This window comes from Callospermophilus lateralis, chromosome 8, assembly GCF_048772815.1.
Source record: "Callospermophilus lateralis isolate mCalLat2 chromosome 8, mCalLat2.hap1, whole genome shotgun sequence".
Lineage (NCBI taxonomy): Eukaryota > Metazoa > Chordata > Mammalia > Rodentia > Sciuridae > Callospermophilus > Callospermophilus lateralis.
The window spans coordinates 67,132,625-67,154,788 of record NC_135312.1 but is presented as its reverse complement, the minus strand read 5'-3'; the positions used below and the strand labels follow the sequence as shown (position 1 = coordinate 67,154,788).

Below are 22,164 nucleotides of genomic sequence, written 5' to 3'. Positions count from 1 at the left end.
AGTGAGGCGCTAAGCAATTCAGTGAGACCCTGTCTCTAAATAAAATACAAAATATTTTATTTTGTATATGGGGATGTGGCTCAGTGGTCGAGTGCCCCTGAGTTCAATCGCTAATACCCCCACTAAAAAAAAAAAAAAAAAAAAAAAATGACCAGTGAGTAATTTCTTTCTAATCTCTCCCCAAACAGGAAAACAGAGTACTTTTATTCACTTCAGTCCTATCATGAGATTTTACAAGTTACAGAATTTTTGTTTTTGATCTAATGCCACATAAAAAAAAAAAGAAAGAAAAAACCAAAACTCAAAAGGTTTGATTTTTAAACTAAGTTAGTAGCAGAGTAAATATACTAAGCAAGAGATATCTGACTCTTTAATAGTTTCTTGAGTAGCTCAGAAAAATAGTCTGTCATCTCAACCATTTCCTGAGATAGATACTGTAATATTCCTTGACAGATGAGAAACTGAGGCACAGAAATAATCTGCCTGAGATTATAGAGCTAGCAAATTGAGGAGTTGGGACACGAATTGGAGCACTATAAATTTTTTCATGTTATAAAATGGAAGTTGTTGAGTTAATATATAAAATAAACATGTACCTAGCACATAATGATTGCTTAATAAATGCAATTATTAAAAATCAGGGCATCAGTGAGAGGTATCAATAGATAATTTTTTAAAAAAGATTTTCCAGTCTTTCTAGCATCTTACAGATGGACATTTGATAAAGAAGAGAATGTAGGCCACATTTGCAAGTATATTAGCTTGAGAAGGGCTAACCTACTGAAGCATAAAGAAAAATTCAAATTTTATCTTTTAGATACATAATATACTTTCTTAAATTAAAAAAAAAAGGCACTCCTAGCTGTTTTAGTAAGTAAACATGTTAACACTACATTAAAATATAAAAAGAAATGAGAAAAAATTGGGGAAGTCCTCCACATCTTGAAGCCTATGGTTTCTTAGGAGGAGTGGAAAAGAGGAAAGAGCCCAAATTTCAACTCCCCTCACCACACCGCATATTTCCATATTTCTGTCTTTTCTAACATTTCTGATTATTACATTTGGCTTAGCGCAGGGCTTTTTAAAGAGTCATACTAGTGGTAAGAGAGATCCTTTCTGTAGCTAAATTTTTAATAAGGTTGCCAACAATAAGCAAGTTATTCCCTTTTAATTCTCTGTCAGTACTTCTGATTAAGTCATGGAGAAAGTCCCAGTTTGGGGCTAATTTGTTTGTTTGACTTTCCAGTCTCCCTTCTTAACAAATAGAGACATGTCTCAAGCTGGGAGTGTTGCTGCACAGCAGGCTACCTTCCCATAGCTCAGATTTAATCACATAATTGTGTTTTCATGTATCATATTGATATTGGCGTTCTACTTACGTTCTACTTAAAGAATGTTTTAGTGGTTTTTCCATTCAAGGAAATAATAATTAATCTAAGGTTTCCTTTTTAAGTAAATAACTTCAAATATATAAATGAGACTCTTTAAAAATATTAAGTAAAGGGCATTTGATACGGCAAAGATTATGAAAAGTAGAAGATACAGCTTAAGAAAATTCTAGTCTTAAAAGAAAATGGCCAGGCATGGTGGCACAAACCTGTGATGCCAGCTATTCAGGAGGCTGAGGCAGGAAGATCCCGAGTTTGAGGCCAGCCTCAGAAACTTAGTGAGGCCTTAAGCAACTTAATGAAACCCTGTCTCAAAAACTAAAAAGGGCTAGGAATGTGACTCAGTGGTTAAATGTCTCTGGGTTCAAGAGAGAGAAAATGGAGGACGATGGTTCATTAATGCCGTAGAAATTTCATGATCCAGAACTTTAAGTCAGAACCTCATATCTCAATAGTCAACACTGCTGATATAATGAAGCCTATTACTACACCTCAGTTCAAGGAAAATTTCAAATTATTACACAAAATGTGCTTATGTATATACATTTTATATTTTCCTATTTAACAAAAGAAATTTATTTTTTCAAGAAATTTTCCCCTAAATCAATGCCTCTCTCCCCTTTGTAATGGGTCTAATTTCAGGATAGCTATACAGTTTCACCTCTGGGAATTATAGAGAGAATGCCAAAAACAAAACAAAACAAAAAAGACAGTGAAGTAATAGATTTAATTGTGTAGAATTTGCCACATCTTATAGCTAAAAGGCAATTTTTCCTAATATCCTCTGTCTGAGGCAGAGGGTAAAAAATCAGAAAGCAATAACTGAAAATAGCTCTTTCATATTTAATATTCCACTGTAATTCCCTCTACCTCTTCTAATTATGCCATGTGATACACATATCTATCCTCCATCTGCTCCTGCCAAAAGATAAATAGGAATTCAACATACAATAAGTACATAGTCAAGGCATGGAGTTTCTTACATGTTTATTTAATGTTTTGAAAAATATTGTATATAGTTTAAAATTTCATTCATAGACATTAAAATGTAATAATATTTTAATAGGATTTTGAAAAATAAAAACAAAAACAAATATACTTGATATATATTAAATATTTTAATTCACATCCTCATTATCAATAGCACATCTCATTCCTGCTTCCTTTCATACCTAATTTTCCTGAATCCTATGACTCGCCTCCAAGATTTGTGGGACAAAATGGGTCTGTTCTTTTTATCCCATCCTGTGCATTTTTTTTTGTACTTGATTTCCTCCATTTTGCTTCCTCAGATACCTTTGTATGCTCAACTTGGGAGCTTTTGAAATTTCAATAAACAAGTAGTCCCTCATCATTTCACCTTTTTATTGTGAGTTTGTAGATCTTAATTTCTATACTATCATTTAAGCAGAGAAGTAGGAAATTGAATTGATAAGTCTTTCTAACCCTCTTACATCAGAAGTCTGGGTATTTTTCTGATGTATTTATACACTAAACAATTATACCCTCATTTATAGTTCATAGTATATAGACTAGATATGTAATGTGGCAGATAGTAAGTAGAAAAGGTAGTAATTTAAAAATATTTTAAAATAACAACAAACTTAATTTTGTTAAATAAATGATCCTCATCTTATAATCAATATAACAAGCAGACCATTTATTAAATTCAAAACTGCCTTTCCTCTATCCTACCCCACCCAGTACTGGGGATTGAACCCAAGGGCACTCTACCACTGAGATACAACCCCAGCTCTTTTTATTTTGAGACAGGGTTTTCCTATGTAGCATAGGTTGGCCTCAAACTTGCTATTCTCCTGCCTCGGCCTCCCATGTAGCTGAAATTACAGGCATATGCCTGGATCCAAAGTTGAATTATTGATTTCAACTACTAAACCTCTTCACTGTTCCCACTTTAAAATGAAATTGATGTCATTTATTCAGGCCACAAACTTTGGATTCACCTGACTGCTATTTTATCCTTACTTCCTACATCCAATCTGTTGGAAAATTATGTTGGCTCTACCTTCAAACTGTATCTTGAATATATCTGATTAGTCTCATGACCTCCATTGTTACCCTACAATCTTCGATACTCTATATTGTCTAGAATAGTGCTACTTAATGAACTTCTGTGATGATGTATATATCCTGTATTGTCCATAGTAGTAAAGTCACTAAATACTTGTGGCCATTAAGCCCTTGAAATGTAGCCACTGCAACAGAGGAACTGAATTTTAAATTAATTTAAATTTAAATGGCTTACCTACCATACTGGACAGTGAAGGTCTAGAACACTTTTGATGAAAGGGTTATGATAGGTCTTTCTTCCCTCTCTTGTTCCCTTGTAGCCTATTCCATAGAAATCCTTTTTTAAATGCATGTCCATTCATGTCACTACTCGACTCCATGACTTCCCATCACACTCAGAATAAAGTCTCAAATCCCCACTTAAGCTTACAGTTTCCTACATGATGTTTCCCCAGGTTCTTCCCACCTCAACTGCTTAAACTATCCTTTCAATCCCAAAACTCTCAACTCCAGCCACTGTGACTCTTAAGATCTTGCGTTACTCTGGAACACTTTTGTCCTAAATAGCCTCATGGCAGAGACTCCTCCCTTCATTCCTTGATTAACTGGTACTTCACAGAAAGAATTTTCTTTTCTTTTAAATTTTTTTAGTTGTAGATGGACATAATGCCTTTATTTATTTACTTATTTTTTATGTTATGCTGAGAATCGAACCCAGTGCCTCACATGTGCTAGGCAAGCACTCTGCCACTGAGCCACAAACCCAGCCCCAGAGAGGCTTTTCTTAACCATCTCAATCCAAAACTGTAGCACTATTCAATTCCTCACCCTCTCATACCATTATCCAGCTATACAATAATTCATAGCATTTATAATATTTGAAAACATATTATAGAATGAATCTTTATTGAATGTCTTCACAACAAAATATAAAAGTCATGAGGACAGAAAATTTGTCTCCTTTGTTAAATGGTGTATCCCCACATGCCTAGGACACTTTCTGGCATGTAGTAGATTCTCAGTGTTATTTATTAAATGACAATAAACTCTAATCTCATAATCTTTCAGTCTCACATTCACACAACATGTATTCATTCTGTGCTAATTGTTTACAAGGCACTGCCTCAGACAACGTGCGGAACTCAAGTTGAAAGTAGCTTAGACCTTGTAAATCAGATTACCACTAAAATAATCCTTAAAGTCCTTTGAATCCTAAAATTTTGACCCAATGAATTCAATAAGAAGTAGTTGGAACTGTTTCTCTTGGGGAAGAGAATAAGAGATATGATGTCTGTCTTTTAGTGTTAAAACATTTGTATTCCTAACAGAAAGTAGAACTGAGACCAGTGAGTTAAAAGTCAGGTAGTTTTTCAGTTCAGTATTAAGCCTTTCTAATAATATAGAAAAACTCTTCAGATGATGTCTTACAGTGGTTAAGTAGGAGGAAATAATCATCTGTATGGGTGTCAGAGACTTTCCTGTATTAGTAGAATGAGTAGCCTTAGAAGACTTCTAACAGGTTTTCCACTTGAGATTGTCTGCAAAATGCTATAATGAATGCAACTTAATAAATCAGCTATTTTCTGACAAGTTGCTTCCTGCTTGCTATAAGTAATAATTCTGAAGGCTGACAGCAAGAAATGGAAAATGAGAGCCAAAACAGTGTCAACACACAAATGTTCTACTGAATAATTAAGAACACTTTGTACCTGTGCCTGTAGAAATAAACCCATAATAACAACAGGTTGACCATATGAAACTAACAATATTTGACTCTTTTTATGTTCAAATTAGAAATGAATAGACAAATGTTATAAATACAGTCACTATGTAATTTCTGTATTTATATTATTAAAGGGTCAGTCAGTCTTAAAAGAATTTGATTAAAACAATTAAAAACAAAACAAAACAGGAAGCTGAGGCAGGAGGATCACAAGTTCAAGTCCAGCCTCAGCAATTTAGCAACTTGGCAAGAACGTTCCTAAAAATAAAAAGGGCTGGGGTTGCAATTCTCAGTGTTAAGGGCCAGGATGTGGCTCTTAACTCATCTATCTAAAGTACTCCTAAGTTTAGTCCCTAGTACAAAAAGAAAAGAAAAGAAAAAGAAACAAAACAAAATCAATTCAATAGCATAGGTCTTCTTCTAAAATTTCACTTAGACCAAGCAAACATGGTAAGTCCTTGGTTCCAATCAGTAGAGTCACTCTTAAACTCTACAACTAATAGACCAATTAATTCTTAGGATCTTGAAAAACCAGCTAAAAACAAATTGCATACTAAAATATGTGTCAGTACTAGACAACTAGTAATTTAGTAACAGATGCAAATTTGTTCAACAATAATCAGAATCTGAATAATAATCCCTTACTTCAGTTAGAAATTACATTTTAGAGCTAGACATGGTGGCACAAATCCCAGTGACTCAGAAGGCTGAAAAAGGAGGATTCCAAGTTTAAAGACAACCTCAGCAACTTAGCAAGGCCCTAAGCAACTTAATGAGGCCCTAAGCAATTTAGTGAGATCCTGTCTCAAAAATACAAATAAAAAGGGCTCGGGATGTGGCTCAGTGGCTAAGTGCATCTGGGTTCAATCCCTAGTATCCCCCACCCTGCAAAAAAGAAATTACATTTTGGGTAATAAGTGAAATTGTATTTCTAACAGGATTTTTTCTTAATTCAAAAACCAAGCACAATGTTTAGGTCTGCTTAGTTAAATAAAGGATTTTTCAATTTTCTTAAACCTACATCTACATATTTGAAGTCCAATGTTAGAGGTATTTCCAAAGTCAATAATGTCTTACTGGTATTAGTAGTGTTCCTTCAGTACTGAGATTTTTGGATATGCAAGTTTTATATTCTTCATTATAGAAATGTTTTGCTTTAAACCATAAACAACATAGTACAGCTTTCGTATCAGGAAATTTATTTTGATAGCTTGTACTTCATTGTAAATGCCTATTTTACATTTATCTGACAATTCCAACTGGTTTTTGGCTTAAATTAACTACCTGTTTAATTGACTATGACAAAAATATTGTCAGAAGTAGAGGAAATTCCTAAAAGTAAAATCAAAAAAGAGTAATATCATTGAAAAGTGATGGAAGTTTTCATGGCAAAAAAGGTGATCCTTTTTCAAGAATAGACAAAAACTCTTTTGTGTAAAAAAAAAACATTCCAATATTACAGTTTTAATAAGAGCAATTTCTTACATGAATCAACCACCAGCAAATTTAGAGTAGGGTTACTTTGTTCTGTTGATGGGGGTTGCTTGGGACATTATTTTGCTGTTCAGCTTACTGATATATATTTTGTTTTCGTAGGGCATAATGGTGATCACCTGTAATCCCAGCTATTTGGGAAGCTGAGGCAGGAGGATGAGGAGTTCAAGGCCAACCTGAGCAACATAGCAAAACACTTTCAAAATAAAAAAGGCTGGAAACACAGCTCCATGGCAGAACAGTTGCCTAGTATGTGCAAAGCCCTGGGTTTACTCACCAGCACAGCAAAGAAAAGATTTTATCTTAATTTTGTCTACAAATTTATTTTGTATATTTAAAATTCAAAAAAAGCTACTCTAAATAACTGAAAAATCAATAATAGATACTACTAATATTTTTCTTCTTCTTTTTCCTCCTCTTTCCTCTCACCTTATCCCTTTTTTCCTTCATCCTCTTGTGGTACTGATGGTAGCCAGGAATTTGAGTATGCTAAGCACAAGATCTACCACTGAACTACATCCCCAGTCCTGCAATTATCTTTCACATAAAAAGTAAATCGCTATTTATTTTTCCTAACCATGAATCTCTTAGCACTTTATCCTTAAAAACACTAGTTTTGACAATGAGTTTGAACAATGTTCAACTTCCTAACATAAATGCTCCCCTAATCCCATGTCCTTACTTCACATTGGCAATCTGACTTCCAATATAGAGGGTAGAAATGCCAGATATTTAACAACCCATACCCATTACCAAGCTAATGGTACTGAGACAGAATTTAGTGAGAAGGAAATCATGAAAGATTTTCCTTCCTATAAAAAAGATACATGAGCTGGGCATGGTGATGCATATCTGTAATCCCAGCGATTCCAGGGGCTAACAGGAGGACCACAAGTTCAAAGTCAGCCCCAGCAACTTAGCAAGACCATGTCTCAAAATAAAAAAGAAAAAGGGTTGGGGTGTGGCTCAATGGTTAAGCACCCCTGGGCCCAATTCCTGGTACCAAAAATAAAAAGTAAAAAGATGCATGGGAGGCAATGTCTTTATTCTTCCTCTAGCTATGCAGAAAAAGATTAAAATAGCAGGGTTTCTTGCAAGGTCCACCTTTGGTTGACATTTGGGAACTTCAGGAGGGTTCCCACCACTCCTAGAACTCTTATGAGTGACTGTGTCTGAACTTTTTGTGCAAACAATGTGGTTTATGCAGAACACCTGCTTTTCTTCTGGGAATCTGGAATTTATTATTTGGTAGGCAGAGAGTGCACACTCGATGAACTCCCAATAAAAACTTTGTACTGAATCTCTAAAGAGCTTTCCTGGTAGACAATACTTCACATATGTTGTCACAACTCATTGTTGAGGGAATTAAGTACATTCTGTATGACTCTATTGGGATAAGACTCTTGAAAATGTGGGCCTAGTTTCCTCCAGATTTTGCCCTATTGACTTTTCCCTTTGCTGTTATGTTGTGTCCTTTTGTTGTAATAAATCTGTTGAGCTGAGTCCTCCTGGCAAATCATGGAACCCAAGGGTAATCTTGGGGATTCTCCATGCTAGCTGGAGGGATGTCTACAGGCAATACCTGTGGCTGTGGCAGCCATATTTACTGCAACTACAGGAGGATAAACCTAAGAACTAAAGATCATTTTCAGAACAACAGCAGCGGGGCAGGCGGAGGAGAAGCAAGCAAAAACGAGGAAGCAAGGGACCTTGTGAAGTGTATGACTGACTAAACCTTTGAACTTCCTTCCTCCAGACTGCTTATGTTCAACATTTTAAAATAAGATATGCTATCACTTGCAATGAAATGAATACACAGACTGTCTAAAAAACTGGTGATGTGACAGTCAAACAGGATCATCTGAGGGTATTATTTTTGGGGGGCTTTGAAGAAATTTTATCCTGATTTCTCAAGGAAATTAAGATGTAAAGAAAATATGCTCAAAAGATGTTTTGTTTCTTTTTTTTTTTTCCTTCTTTAATGGTACTAGATATTGAATCTAGAGGTACTCTACCACTGAGCCATATTCCCAGCACTTTTTATTTTTTAATTTTGAGACAGGGTCTCACTAAGTTGCTGAGGCTGGCCTCCAGCTTGCCTTGGTCTCCCCAGAGTTTCAGTCCAACTTCTGTATTCAGAAAGTCCAGCATTCTCCCCAGGTTTCCCCTCCATAGGCCACACCCTGGAAATTCAAGGCTGTAAGCTGTGGCAGTCATAAGGCTTATCTTGTCTCTATCTCTTAAGAGATCATCGTCTTTCCTTACCTGATGTTCAGTGTCTTGAAAATTGTTTCAGATATTCTATCCATATTTCAGTTGTTTCAGGTAGGAGGGTAAATTTCATCCCTGTCATCCCATCTTGGCTAGAAGCAGAAGTTTTATTCAATTATTATATTTATTTCTCTGCACTAAACCACAATAAATGGCATCTCAGTTCAATCATCCCTGATGGATTGGGGTCAAATCTTAAATGGGAGGTTGCCTCTGTAGATTATTTCTGTGGATCTTTTCACTAACAGCCTTAAGGGCAGTCATTCTTCTGTTTAAAAAGCACATTTGAAAGAAATAGCATTAAGGCTAAGGAATTTTAATGCTAGGGGAAAGAATGGAAGTTTGTGCAGCTAAGTAAGTCACAAAGTAGTTTTGCTTCTATAGAGTTTCTCTAAGAAGGATTTTTTATAATTCTTGCAAATGAAAAGAACATTCATGAGAAGAGCAGGAAAATACTAAATGTGACGGCAGGAAAAAGGAAGAATGGTAGGCCTTGAAAAGGAAAGACTGAGAATCAAATTTTTCTAAGAAAAATCATGTAGACCAAGCATCTGATATATTTACACAAAACACACCATCTTCCATACATTTTACAAACTAGTCTTTCGTTCTCTTTCCTCACAAAAATCTAACATTTAAGGAATATGTTAAGGTGATATATTAATCAAAACAGACCCCTAGCATTATCATTATTACTATTATCCCTTAATAAATGTCAAAACCCAATATGGCAAATTTATGCAAGTATAAGGCTAAGGTAATGTAGGCACAAGTTGCTCAATAGTGACCAGTGGTCTTTATTTGTTCTATAGACATGTTTTGATTGGCTTGTAGAGTGATGGCCCACACCACAATTTGCGAAAGTGTGCAATTTCAACCAACATTTAAACATTAGAAAATTTTATAAATTAGATTTCACATCAAAAGCTTGGGGAAGGGGAAGGGGATATAGCTCAATTGGTAGAATGCTTGCGTTGCATGCACAAGGCCCTGGGTTCAATCCCTAGCAACACACACACACACACACACACACACACACACACACACACATATCTTGGGGAAAATACTAGGAGATGTGGCAGTGTTCAAGTGGGTTGCAGATTTCACCCCACCCCCACCACCTCCTGTTAACTATAGTCTCAGCTCTTAAGTTGACTACCCCCAAAATATCTAATTTCTTTAAAGGAAAAATAAGATTCCTAGAAAGAGAGTTGGGAATGGAGCTCAGTGGTAGTGCGCCTGCCTAGGGTGTACAAGGCCCTGGGTTTAATCCCCAGCACTGAAAAAAAAAAAAAGCCATCTTTGGGAATCAATACCTAGAGGCTCATCAATGATAGGCTCTACCACTGACTTACAAACCCAGTCCTTTCCATTTTTAATTTTGAGTCAGGATCTCACTAAATTTCCCAGGTTGGCTTTGAACTGCACTTTGCAACCCTCCTGCCTCAGTTGCCTTACTAGTTGGGAATATAGGCATATGCCGCCATAGCCTGTTACATTTCAGTCTTTATACACTTTGAAATTTGTAAAATGTATAACCATTAACTATTCTAAAAAAGAGCATACTTAAAAATAATAAAACAAGCTTTATCTGCTCTAATTACCAAAATTTACACAATGCATGCCCTTTAGAGGGCAATGAAACTGTTACTAAAAGAACCACATAATTATCTAAACTATTTGCATATAGACAGCAATACATAATTCTTAAGTACAAAGAAAGAAAAAAGGAATATGAATCAGTGGATGCAAACAGTCATTCTAAATTTTTTTGTCTTAAAGAACTCTAAGAGTACAAATTCCACTTCTCTAAATAAGAGCAAATGTCAACAACCAACTATATGGTGAATGAATTTTAAAACCATATGATAAAACTAAAATTTAGAAACTTTTTTTCCCTCCTATCAGACTCTTTTTATACTACCACATTCAAAGCATTCAAGTCTGCTGAAAGAATTGATTCAAAGGAGAAGAAAAGATACTTTGTTTGTAGTCACCAACAGTTTAGGACTCTAAATAACAGCTGTCCTCCAAACTAAAGGACAATTTTTAAATGCCCTTAGCACCAAACGGAGACTTGGTCATGCATTATTCTTAGCCAACACACTGTAGTAAGTTTATTACTTCTAACCTGAACCCAAAGTTAGAAATAATTATCACTATTAACATATCTAGAGTTTAAGTACCCAGGCTTTGGAACCAGACTGCCTGGATGCAAAATACTGGCTGTCCCCTAACTATCTATGTTATTTTGGGTAAATTAATTAATTTATTAATAGTCTATTTCAATTTCCGTATCTGTAAAAACAGGTACAGAGTAGCATCTACCTTAAGTTTGTTTTGAATAAAAATCTTTCCATATTAAATGGTATATTTTACAAATATATACTATCATTATTATCACATGAACACCTTTGTAAAACAGTAACCCAGCCTCAAATAACATCTTTTAGTTTGTCTGAAAGAAATAATTGTCTAAAATAATAGAATACATGAGAACCGGTGAGCCTCCTTCATATTTAGACAAAAAAAAAAAAACTTCCAGTTAAATACTACAGTCTGTTTTTCAACTTAACCGATTCTGTGCCTCATAAATTTTTCACAATTTAATATTCTACAAAAAAATAGATGTGTTTTCCCTTACAAATCATCGTTGGGGGCATTTTGTTTTAAATCCTTTTCTGGCTTTTTTAAATGAAAGTTTTCACTTTAAAAAAATAATGCAATAGCAAGAACTGTGTGTGGTTACAATCACACTCTATTTACTGTTTAGCTTTTTAAGTTGAATATTTTTTCCATGTTACAAAAAGCTCCAAATTAATATATATATATTTTAATCCAGTAGTAGGGATTGAACCCAGGACCTCACAAACACTAGACAAATACTTTACCACCGAGCTATAGCTCTAGCCCTTTTTGCTTATTATTTTGAAACAAGCCCTCATTAAATTGCTCAGGCTGGCCTCAAACTTGGAATCCTCCTGCCTCAGCCTCCAAAGTAGCTGGGGTTACAAGCATGTGCCACCACACCTGTTTTATCAATCTAATTTTGCTGATCACAAAATTCCACTGTAGGAATTTAGAACACTTTAAATCATTCCTCTTCCCCAAGCTAATTTTATTATTTCTAGTCTTACATCATTACAAATAATACTGTGATGAGCATATAAATGTTTTACGATTCTCAAAATGACACTATTACCTTTTCTTTGCTCAACACTTTCATAGGAACTCAATGCCGTGAAGGATGAAAGTGACAGGTTAGTAGAGGGAGACCTTGGGGGGGAAATAAGCCGAAAGGAAACTACGTGACTGAAAGAACAAACTGTTTAAAGGGTAATAAACAATCTAATAAATTTGGGTTCTAAATTAAAGTGTCAAAATCTCTTTCATCTTTTTCAAGTAAATTGAGATAATTTTCCCCACTTTGATACTGCTCATTTTAAAAGACACTATTTACATGAGAAGTTATAGTTAACATAATTGGCTGTAGAGTCAGTCAGGCTTGGATTCAGATACCTGCTCCACTACCAACAAGCTGTGTGACCTATAGTAACTCATTAAGCCTCTCTGAGCTTGTTTTCTCATCTGTAAAACAGGAGTAATAGCATCTACTTCATAGGACTGGTGTAAAGACAAATAATATCCTACGCATCATTTAAGAGTGCTTAGCACACAGTAAGTATCTGAAGAGAAGAACCCTTACCATTGCAACCATTTTTCAGGGTTAATTAAGGTGGCTTCAAAAAAAAACGTAAGTATTTAGATACATGGATTGTATGTAAATTGGCTTAATCTGATGGCACATAATCATATTTATAGTCTTCTGTATCATAAATAGCCTTAAAAATACTTTTCATGCATGGTGCAAAGCTAATTGTAAAAGCATGGATGGAGAGATGAGAATTTTTGTAACATCACTCATCAGGGCAATCTGGTCACTTCAACATTAAGTTTTTAAAATGATTAGGGCTGTGAATGTAGCCCAGTGGTACAGTACTTGCCTCGGCCCTGAATTTGAGCTCAAGTACCACAACATAAACAAATTTAAAAAGCAGATTAAATAATTATAGTTTTAAAGAAATCCTAAACATAATATTTGCTCCTTGTAGCATATTTCATTGTAATTGTTTATCTTAAAGCAAACTAAGAAAGTCTTGGGGTTTTTTCCCCCCCACACATGATTAAGAGACCTAGTATATTTAAAAGGATGCTAAGTGAACCCGGAGTTACTTTACAGACTAGAAGAACATTACTCCCTCTTGATGCTCCCCGCCTTAGAAATATTTGGTAACACAAAAATTAAGAGAAAAGAAAAATGCATTGGCCACCACATCTCCACTTTATTAATCTAGGCAATGACAACCCTTCAGATGATCTGGCTATATAAGACACTATTTTAAATACTACACTAAATTTTGCTGTTATTTAACAGTCAACTAGGTGACTTTAGACAATCAAGTAAGTATTTTTAAACAGCCAACGATGTTATTTCTGGAATTCAGAAAGTATATATCAAGTACTGATTGGGTGAAATACTGAATATATTTATTGGAATTGCATCACACTTGATGGCATACCCGATAAAACATTTAGATGACTTTAAGATGGGAAGCTGGGATTCATTTACAAACTTTAAATGCCTGTCAAATATAATACTAATTTCTAAAAAGAGAATAGATAATTTTTGTAGTCAAAACAATCTGCAGAAAACATTTCCCAATTAATTTTAAACTTTGAATCCTAGTGGTTATCATAATAAATGAATAAGCATAACGGCTGACAGGAAAGTCATACTAGTAGAAAATTTTAAAACCCAATTATGATAGAATATTAAACAAGAAAAGATTTTAATTTAAACAGATTTTGTTAAACTTATAATTTAGATGGCTCATTTTAAATACAACCCCCAATCCCAGATTATATGAACCCAAGCAGCAATAAAATACTATGATCCGCATAGTATTTTCAATTAAACAAACATCACATATATTTTATTAAGAATCTACTGGGCGCGTAGCACACACCTGTAATCTCAGCAGCTTGGGAGTCTAGGACCGGAGGATCATGAGTTCAAAGCCAGCCCCAACAACAGCCAGGCACTAAGCTACTCAGTGAGACCCTGTCTCTAAATAAAATACAAAAAATAGGTCTGGGTATGTGGCTCAGTGGTTGAGTGCCCCTCAGTTCAATCCCCGGTACCCGCTCCCCCAAAAAGAGAGAGAGAGAGAGAGACAAGATTGTTTGCCAGCTTATTAACAATTAACAGAAGAAAATGAAAAAATATCTTTAACTCAATAATAATTGGATGATTGGGCAAATCAGGAGATGCTAAGCAAAATCACTTTCCACTTAATCCAATCCTTGCAGCCTCAGTTGGGTTCCCTAATTACTCCAAGCCCCCAATTTTACTTCACCATCACAGGTTGGAATTATATCTACATTTTATTCCTCATTTCCTGTAGATATAGACTGGGGCCATTGCTTTTTAAACTGATAAGCCCTCAATAAACTCTTTATCAACCTTTTATTACCTTCCCAATAGTGATAATTCCCAAATTTTACTTCTCTCTTTCCAATTCTTCTCCACCACCCAAATCATACCTGAAAGGAGTTAGTTTTGCCTCCTCTGACAGTACTTTCTGTAAAATAATAGCATTTAGTACAAGTTCTCTTTTAGAATTTCATTTTCATTTCCACTCATAGTAGGCCCACTGATCCAACTTGGTAGCCTTCCCTTCATTCTCACTATAAAAAATTGTTCTCTTCATGATTAAAAGTGAAAAGTCTACCTATGTCTCATTCCTTCCCATTCAGATACATCTTCATTAAAGGAGATAATTCTTTTTGCCATTTGAAATTCTCTCTTCCTTTTTTCTTTTTTTTTTTTTCTTTTTGTTACTGGGAACTGAACCCTGGGATGCTTTACCACTGAGCTACGTTGAGCTAGCTACAAATTTGCAATCCTCTTGCCTGCACCTGCCAAGTCTCTGGGGTTACAGGTTTGTGCCACCGTGCCTGGCTAAACATCTTTTAAACTCATAGAATCTATTCTTTTGCCATATTCAAAAGTAAAAGGGGAAAGTTTCTTGATCCTATGAAATCTCCTAGGTCATTCAACTCTCATTCACTTTGCCACCAAATACCATCCTCATTTCCATTTCCCTCTGTCTCTCTCCATATAAGGGTAGTAAAATGATTTTTTTGAAGGTAACAACACTCAACAGATCACACTGTTCATTTTCTTCTACTTTTCTGTAGTCTTGTTTCACTGATTCCCTGTGGCATCTGGAACTGCAGGTCATATATTCTCTTTTTTTTTTTTTTTGTAGATGGACACAACACACTACCTTAATTTTTATGTGGTGCTGAGAATTGAACCCAGGTCGCACCCATGCTAGGCGAGTGCTCTACCACTGAGCCACAATCCCAGCCCCATATATACTCTTAAAAAAAAAAAAAAAAAATATATATATATATAGATAGATAGATAGATAGATAGAGAGAGAGAGAGAGAGAGAAAGAGAGCGGGGGGGGGGGGGAGAGAATACTTCACAAATTTGAGTGTCACCCTTGCACAGGGGCCATGCTAATCTTCTCTATATTGTACCAATTTTATTATGTATGCTGCCAAAGTGAGCACAGGTCACACTCTTGACTCTCCTAGTGCACTTCCTTTAGCACTGTATTTCCCTAGTTCTTTTTACTCTTCAGACACTCCCTTCTCTGTCCCCTTTTTCTCACTTTTGTGAGCCATCTCCAGCACTTCTTTATAAACACTTCCATTCTCTTGAATCCACTTCCTCATATCTTTTGTTTCACTCTAGGACATAGCATTCTCATTCCCAGACTTCTAACAATGTCTTCAAGATTCAGCCAGCTCAACAAGCTCTGCTTCCCAAGTTCAGATTATATCAGAGCACACTTTAAACTTTTATTGTATTTATTCAGTGCTTTACAATCTATAATGGCTCCATATCTTTTGTGTCTGTGTGTGTTTTCTTTTCTTTCTTTCTTTTTCTTTTTTTGTTACTGGGGGTTGAACCCACTGGTGCTTTTCCACCAAGCTACATTCCCATTCCTTTAAAAATTTTTTTTTTTTTAATTTTGGGAGAGGGTCTCACTAAGTTGCCCAGGACCTTTTTAAGTTGCTAAGGCTGACCTTGAACTTACAACCCTCCTGTCTCAGTTTCCCCAGTTGCTGGGATTATAAGCATGCACCAGCATGCCCGGCTTGAGTGTGTTCATCAGAGTGTGTTTTTAACCCAGATTTTAAATTTTTTTGGTAGGAACCTTTTTTTCTTTTCTTCTTTTTCAGTATTTCTCAAAATACTGAAAACAATTCTGAATACAGTAGTATAATTAGTTTATATAGAAAACAAAAGAGAGCTGGGGATATAGCTCAGTTGGTAGTACCTGCCTCACGAGCACAAGGCCCTGGGTTCAATCCCTAGCACCACAGGGAAAAAAGACATTCAAAACAAAATTAAATTTCTATTATTTGTAAAACATTTGTAATTGTTGCTATAGCTACAGTCAAAAATTATTATGGGTATTTTTCTGACAATTTCTATATTTTTCACATATTCAAGGACATATGGCAGATTTACCCTCTTCATTTCCTTTAAAATGTTAACTCTTTCAATCCTAAAGTGGCCTATATGTAGTTACTCTGTCTAAAAAGATCTGATATGTTAAAAAAAAAAAAAAAACCTCAGTGAGAGGCCTACTCAAAACAATTTAAACTAGAAAATCTAGTGATGAAGAGATAGATCATATTTTGGCTCAGAATTAATCAGATTTCTAAGGTTGTTATTTCCTAGAAAATAGAAGTGACAGGTAAAGTCTTGTAAAATGAATTGGTGGTCTGTGGCTAATCATTGTATACATTTATGATTCAAAACCAAAGGTTATAAAATATTATCAAACAGATAGCATTTACTTTTTTTTTTTTTTTTGGTGGGGGAGGGTACCAGGGATTGTACTCTGGGGCACTCGACCACTGAGCCACATCCCCAGCCTCATTTTGTATTTTATTTAGAGACAGGGTCTCACTGAGTTGCTTAGCACCTCGCCTTTGCTGAGGCTGGCTTTGAACTTGCGATCCTCCTGTCTCAGCCTCCCAAGCTGCTGGGATTACAAGTGTGCACCACTGCACCCAGCTAGATAGCATTTCCATTTTACAGAACAGACCCAGAAATTATTTATCCAAAATCACTGTATAGAAAGAACAAGACTTCAAATTGAGGACTGCCTAAATGTAAAGTCTAAACTCTTTTATGTGTTTCCTAACTTTGTTTGAATGTGAATAAACAAATCATGACATTATCTGGATTGAGTTTTCACAAAAACAAAACATTTATGAAGGGATATAAATAGACATAAATTTTGTTTTGTTAAAGGGTTAACACTAACTCAGTATTTTGATGGTAATTCAAATACTGATTTTTTAAATGACAAAGAGTATTATTAGGAAAAGTAATATTATGAAAAGACTGAGGATATAGCTCAGTTGGTAGAATGCTTGCCCTGCATGTACAAGGCCCTGGATTCAACCCCAGCAGCACACACAAAAAAAAGGAATTAAGTATCAAATAATGCAAAGAACAAAAGTACTAATTATCTTAATGGCTGTGAGCCAGCATCTAGAAAGGTAAATTCAGTATGTTTGTATCCACTAGGTCAAGTGGATATCAAACATACTGAATTTATTTTCTATCATTTGGGTCTAGATATTAAGTTAAGTCAATAAGCCTTTCCCAGAGAAACCTAGCATAAACTACATATAATTTTTCTATGTTTTTTGTATTTACTGCAACCAAATTCTACTAAACCTAAAGCAAACAGGACCAGGCGACAGGAAGAGAATAATAATTGTATCCCCATATATACCTTCTTCAATTTGTTTTGGGATGCCCAAATGTCCAGCAAAAAAAAAAAAAAAAAAAAACTACAATTCTAAGCTTCCTTTACAAGAACCAATAGAAAAGGAAGTTCTTGGGTAAGGCTTTCAAGAAAATTTTTTAAAAGAATCTGACTCAGCTGAAAGGCACTCTTATATGTACATTTTCCCCACTTCTTCCATGTTGTTTATGCCTAGAAGGGCAGTTTGAACAGAATGCTAGCAGTTATTTGCCACCCTGAGCCATTTTGATGAAAGCCATACATTACAGAAATGGAGAAGAAAAACAGATGTCTGGATTCACAGCTCTGGATAATTATGCCTGGACTCTTAAGAGAAAATCCCAACCGTCTTTGTGCTAAGTCTCTTACATTAGCTACTTACTCTAATTTCTAACTGACACAAGAAGGAACACAAATCATTCATTGCAGTTGTCTTCTAGTGATTACAACAAATATCTCAAGAAGCATAGAAATGTGTTCTTCCTGTGTAGCACCAGGAGCAATTTAATCTTAGCATCTCAATATGACCTTTAAATCCCTATGAAATTAAGAGAAGACTGATGTAAAACATACGTATTGAAAAAGATTCAGATGAAACAGCTCAGTGTAGTCTTCAGTCACAAATTTAATGTGATATTTTATGTGCCCACATCAAAATATTTTCTTTTGTTTAAAAAATGAAGGATATTCTCATTAAATCTGTATATTGGAGAATAAAATATTCTAGCTTTTTTATTATGTCTCTAAGAATTATATACTGTAAACTATGAAAATAGAATTTGTTGACTTGAGTTATAACTAAAATTAGAGTACTATGGGATACTATGTAATAACACATACCCTGTTTTTCATTTCTATACTCCTTAAAGTAGTGCCAGAGTTTCAAAGTTCCAGATGAACACAGTGAATGGTATATGTCTACGACAAGTTTTTTCAGTGTAGGTTTGATAACTGAACACTGCTGAAGTTTCCTTTGTTTATTGTATTTATTTATCTATTAATAATAAAAAATCAAAATGTATTCCAGCTCTTCATGAAGTACAGCTAAATTTATACCTTTTGGGCCTCAACAAATATTCATACAGTGCTTTAAAAATTGAGATATTTTTATATAAATCATTATCATAAATTAATTTCTTGAATTGGGAACAGAAAACAGCATCAGAATAAAATTAAAACATTGTGTGAAGAATAAACTTAATGTTATGTTTACCTAATTCCATGAAATTATACATTAGCTCAAGTCAGTAGGAATATGAAAGACACTGAGGAAGGAATTAATCTACCTTTCATAACTGAAATTTTAGTTCCAAAATATTACATTAATTAAATTATATTAATAAAATATGTTATTTCCTTCCTTCAAAAACTGACTTATGCAGGCATGATGATGCACATCTATAATCCCAGAGACTTGGGAAGCTGAGGCAAGAGATGCAAAAGTTCAAAGCCAGCCTCAGCAATTTAGAGAGGACTTAAGAAACTTAGAACAACCTGTCTCAAAATTAAAAAATAAAAATTTAAAAAGGACTGGGGAGGTGTAAAAAGCCCCTCTAAGTTCAATCCCCAGTACCAAACAAACAAACAAAAAACTGGTTGAGGCTTTTTTGTGTGTGCCTGTGTGTATATTTGTATTGTGTTTGTTTTTTGTAGTTCTGGGGATTGAACCCAGGGCCTCACACATGCTAAGTACTGTACTCTGCCACTGAGCTATATCCCCAGTCCTACACTTTATTTTTTGAAAGAAGTATTTAACTACAACAAGAACTAAAATAATTAACCACATTAACCACCCATAAATAATGTAAATCTTCATTTTTAAAGCTATACTTTTCTAGAAGAAGCAAAAGTAATACATCATGCTAAGAGAAACTAAATTTCTTAAAAGGATTCTCTTATTTTTAAAAAAATCATCAGACTACATTTCTTCAAAACACAAAACAAAATACAACTTTGAGTATCTTTACTACAATTTTTGGTTACATAATCATTCTAACCTTAATTTAGGTTATTCAACAAGAATGTTTCATTTTTGTTTCATGGACTCTATAGTATGTTTAACTCAGGGAATAAACATAAGACATGAGAATGATATTATACACAAAACATTCCATCAAGCATCCTTTCAATAATACAACTTCCAATGTTCTATATGCAAATTTACCTGAACTGAATAGGCAAAAAGAAAGAGGAAAAGTATTATTTTTTTTAATGTCACTTAGTTGTTGATGGACCTTTATTTTAATTATTTATTTTTTTATGTGGTGCTGAGAATTGAACCCAGTGCCTCACACATGCTAGGCAAGAGCTCTACCAGTAAGCTACAACCCCAGTCCTATATTTACGTCTGAAAAAAAAAAAAAAGTACAACCTACCAAGAAAGAATATTTTTATTAAAATTAATTTTTGTTCTCATTTAAACTCAGAACACACAAAATCAATACAACTTTGACAAAAGTGATTAAAGGTTATCTTTTTAGATGTTTTCAGGAGGGGGGTATAGGTAGAATGAACTACACAGTACAGTTTCTTCTAAGCTGTGCATTAGTAGCTAATAAGTGAAAATCACCATTAAATTTAGTGACACAGTGTTAGCTTCTAACTATCTGAAATTCTTTAGGAATCTCATTTTCCCCCCTAAGGCAATGCCTTTCTACATATGGAAAAAAATGATCTCTTGTGTATCTGTACTTTCATGTTAAAACCAATAAGACAGTTTTCTGTTGAAAAATGTGATCCTGTCATATGATAATTATCTCTATATAAAAGAAAAAGATGATCTTCATCAAAAAGAAAAGACTTTAATTAAATCCCAACACTTGAGTTGGGAAGATAACTATTTCTATTTTCAGAGTTTGGGAAAATCACATTTTACAAGGGCATTTAAGCTAGTTAGTTAGATTGAGAGCATACTGATATAAGAATTGCTAAACACTAAATTTCCTTTTCTCAGATATTTCTGAAAAGGAAAATCTTACAACTAGCTACAACAGATTCAGAAAAGGGGTAATGTAAAATCAAAACATGTGGTACTCCTCTTCACTTAAAAAACAAAAACACCTTACATATTTTAAATTGCAAATCTGAAAGAAATGACTTAGAGGAAACACATATTCCCTTTCAGATGTAAGAAACTAGTATACAAATTTCAAAACCTCTAATCAGAAAGTAAATTACTTGGTGTAGTGAGAAAATGTTCCATATCTGAGCTGTTTGATACAGTAGCTACTAGCTGTAAGTGGCTACTGAGCAACTTAAAATGTGGCCAATGGCAGGATGTGATAGCACAGGTCTGTAAATCACAGTGATGTGGGAGGCTGAGGCAGGAGGATTTGTCAGCCAGGTCAACTTAGAGAGATCCTGTCTCAAAATAAAATGAAAAAGTCTGGGAATAAAGCTCAGTGTTAGAATGCTTGCCTAGCATGTGTGAGGTTCTACCATTAAAAAAAAAAAAAGAAGAGGAAAAAGAACAAGAAGCAGCAAAGTGTCCCCGCCTCCAGAAAAAAAGTGGCTAATAGATATGAAAAATTGAATTTTAAACTGTATCTAATTTTAACTAATTAAAATATAAGCTTCAATAGCCACACACAGCTAGGGACACTATATTGGGTAATACAGCTCAGGAGAAATGAAAATATTTGTGCCTTAAATCCTGATTTAAATAGTTAAAAAAAAAAATCCTGTAGATGAACATATACATAGATGCTTCTTCTGAACTTTTTTTTCTTCTTTTTAAAATTCTTATGACTTATAAGGAGAAAAGGATTATAAACAACATAAAAATGTTGCTGCATTTGTGGGAACCAATTTTCTGTACTCACTTCCTCAAGGGGTCTAGAAGATTGGTTGTAGAGTAGACAATATTTTATTATTTCTTAAAGAGTTTCTAAAATCGTAGCTATCTAGATCTCTCCCAAAATTTCTGGTTTAATTGGTCAGGATTGATGCCTAAGCATAAAAATTCCTTAAAGCTATCCAAGTGATTCTAAGGTAGAGCCAGAGTTGGGTACCCTTAAACTAGTAAATCAGAAACTATTTATTAAGCATAGAGGCAATATGCAAACTCAGACTTTTGGGGGTGGGGTACCAGGGCCTGAACCCCAAGGGCACTTTACCACTGAACTATATCCCCAGCACTTTCTACTTTTTATTTTAAAACACAGTCTTGTTAAGTTACTGAAGGCCTTGCTGGTTGCTGAGGCTGTCCTCAAACTTGTGATCCTCTTGCCTCAGACTTCTGAGTCACTAGGATTGCAGGTGTCCACCACTGTGCCTTGCTAAAACATTCCTTCGATGGCAGGTAAAGAAAGCCTTCAGACAACCCAAATTCAAGTCAAAACCCCATAGGTTACA

General features: G+C 34.7%; 1 protein-coding gene and 1 non-coding gene across 8 annotated transcripts in view; both read right to left on the bottom strand.

Annotated features, from left to right (window-relative positions):
* Ptpn13 (protein tyrosine phosphatase non-receptor type 13) overlaps window positions 1-22,164 on the bottom strand; it is a 201,942-nt gene that overhangs the window by 175,435 nt on the left and 4,343 nt on the right. The gene's annotated exons all lie outside the window — the stretch shown is intronic.
* On the bottom strand, window positions 15,444-15,550 carry LOC143406639 (U6 spliceosomal RNA). The gene has a single exon (XR_013092272.1). It is a non-coding gene; the product is annotated as a U6 spliceosomal RNA (small nuclear RNA).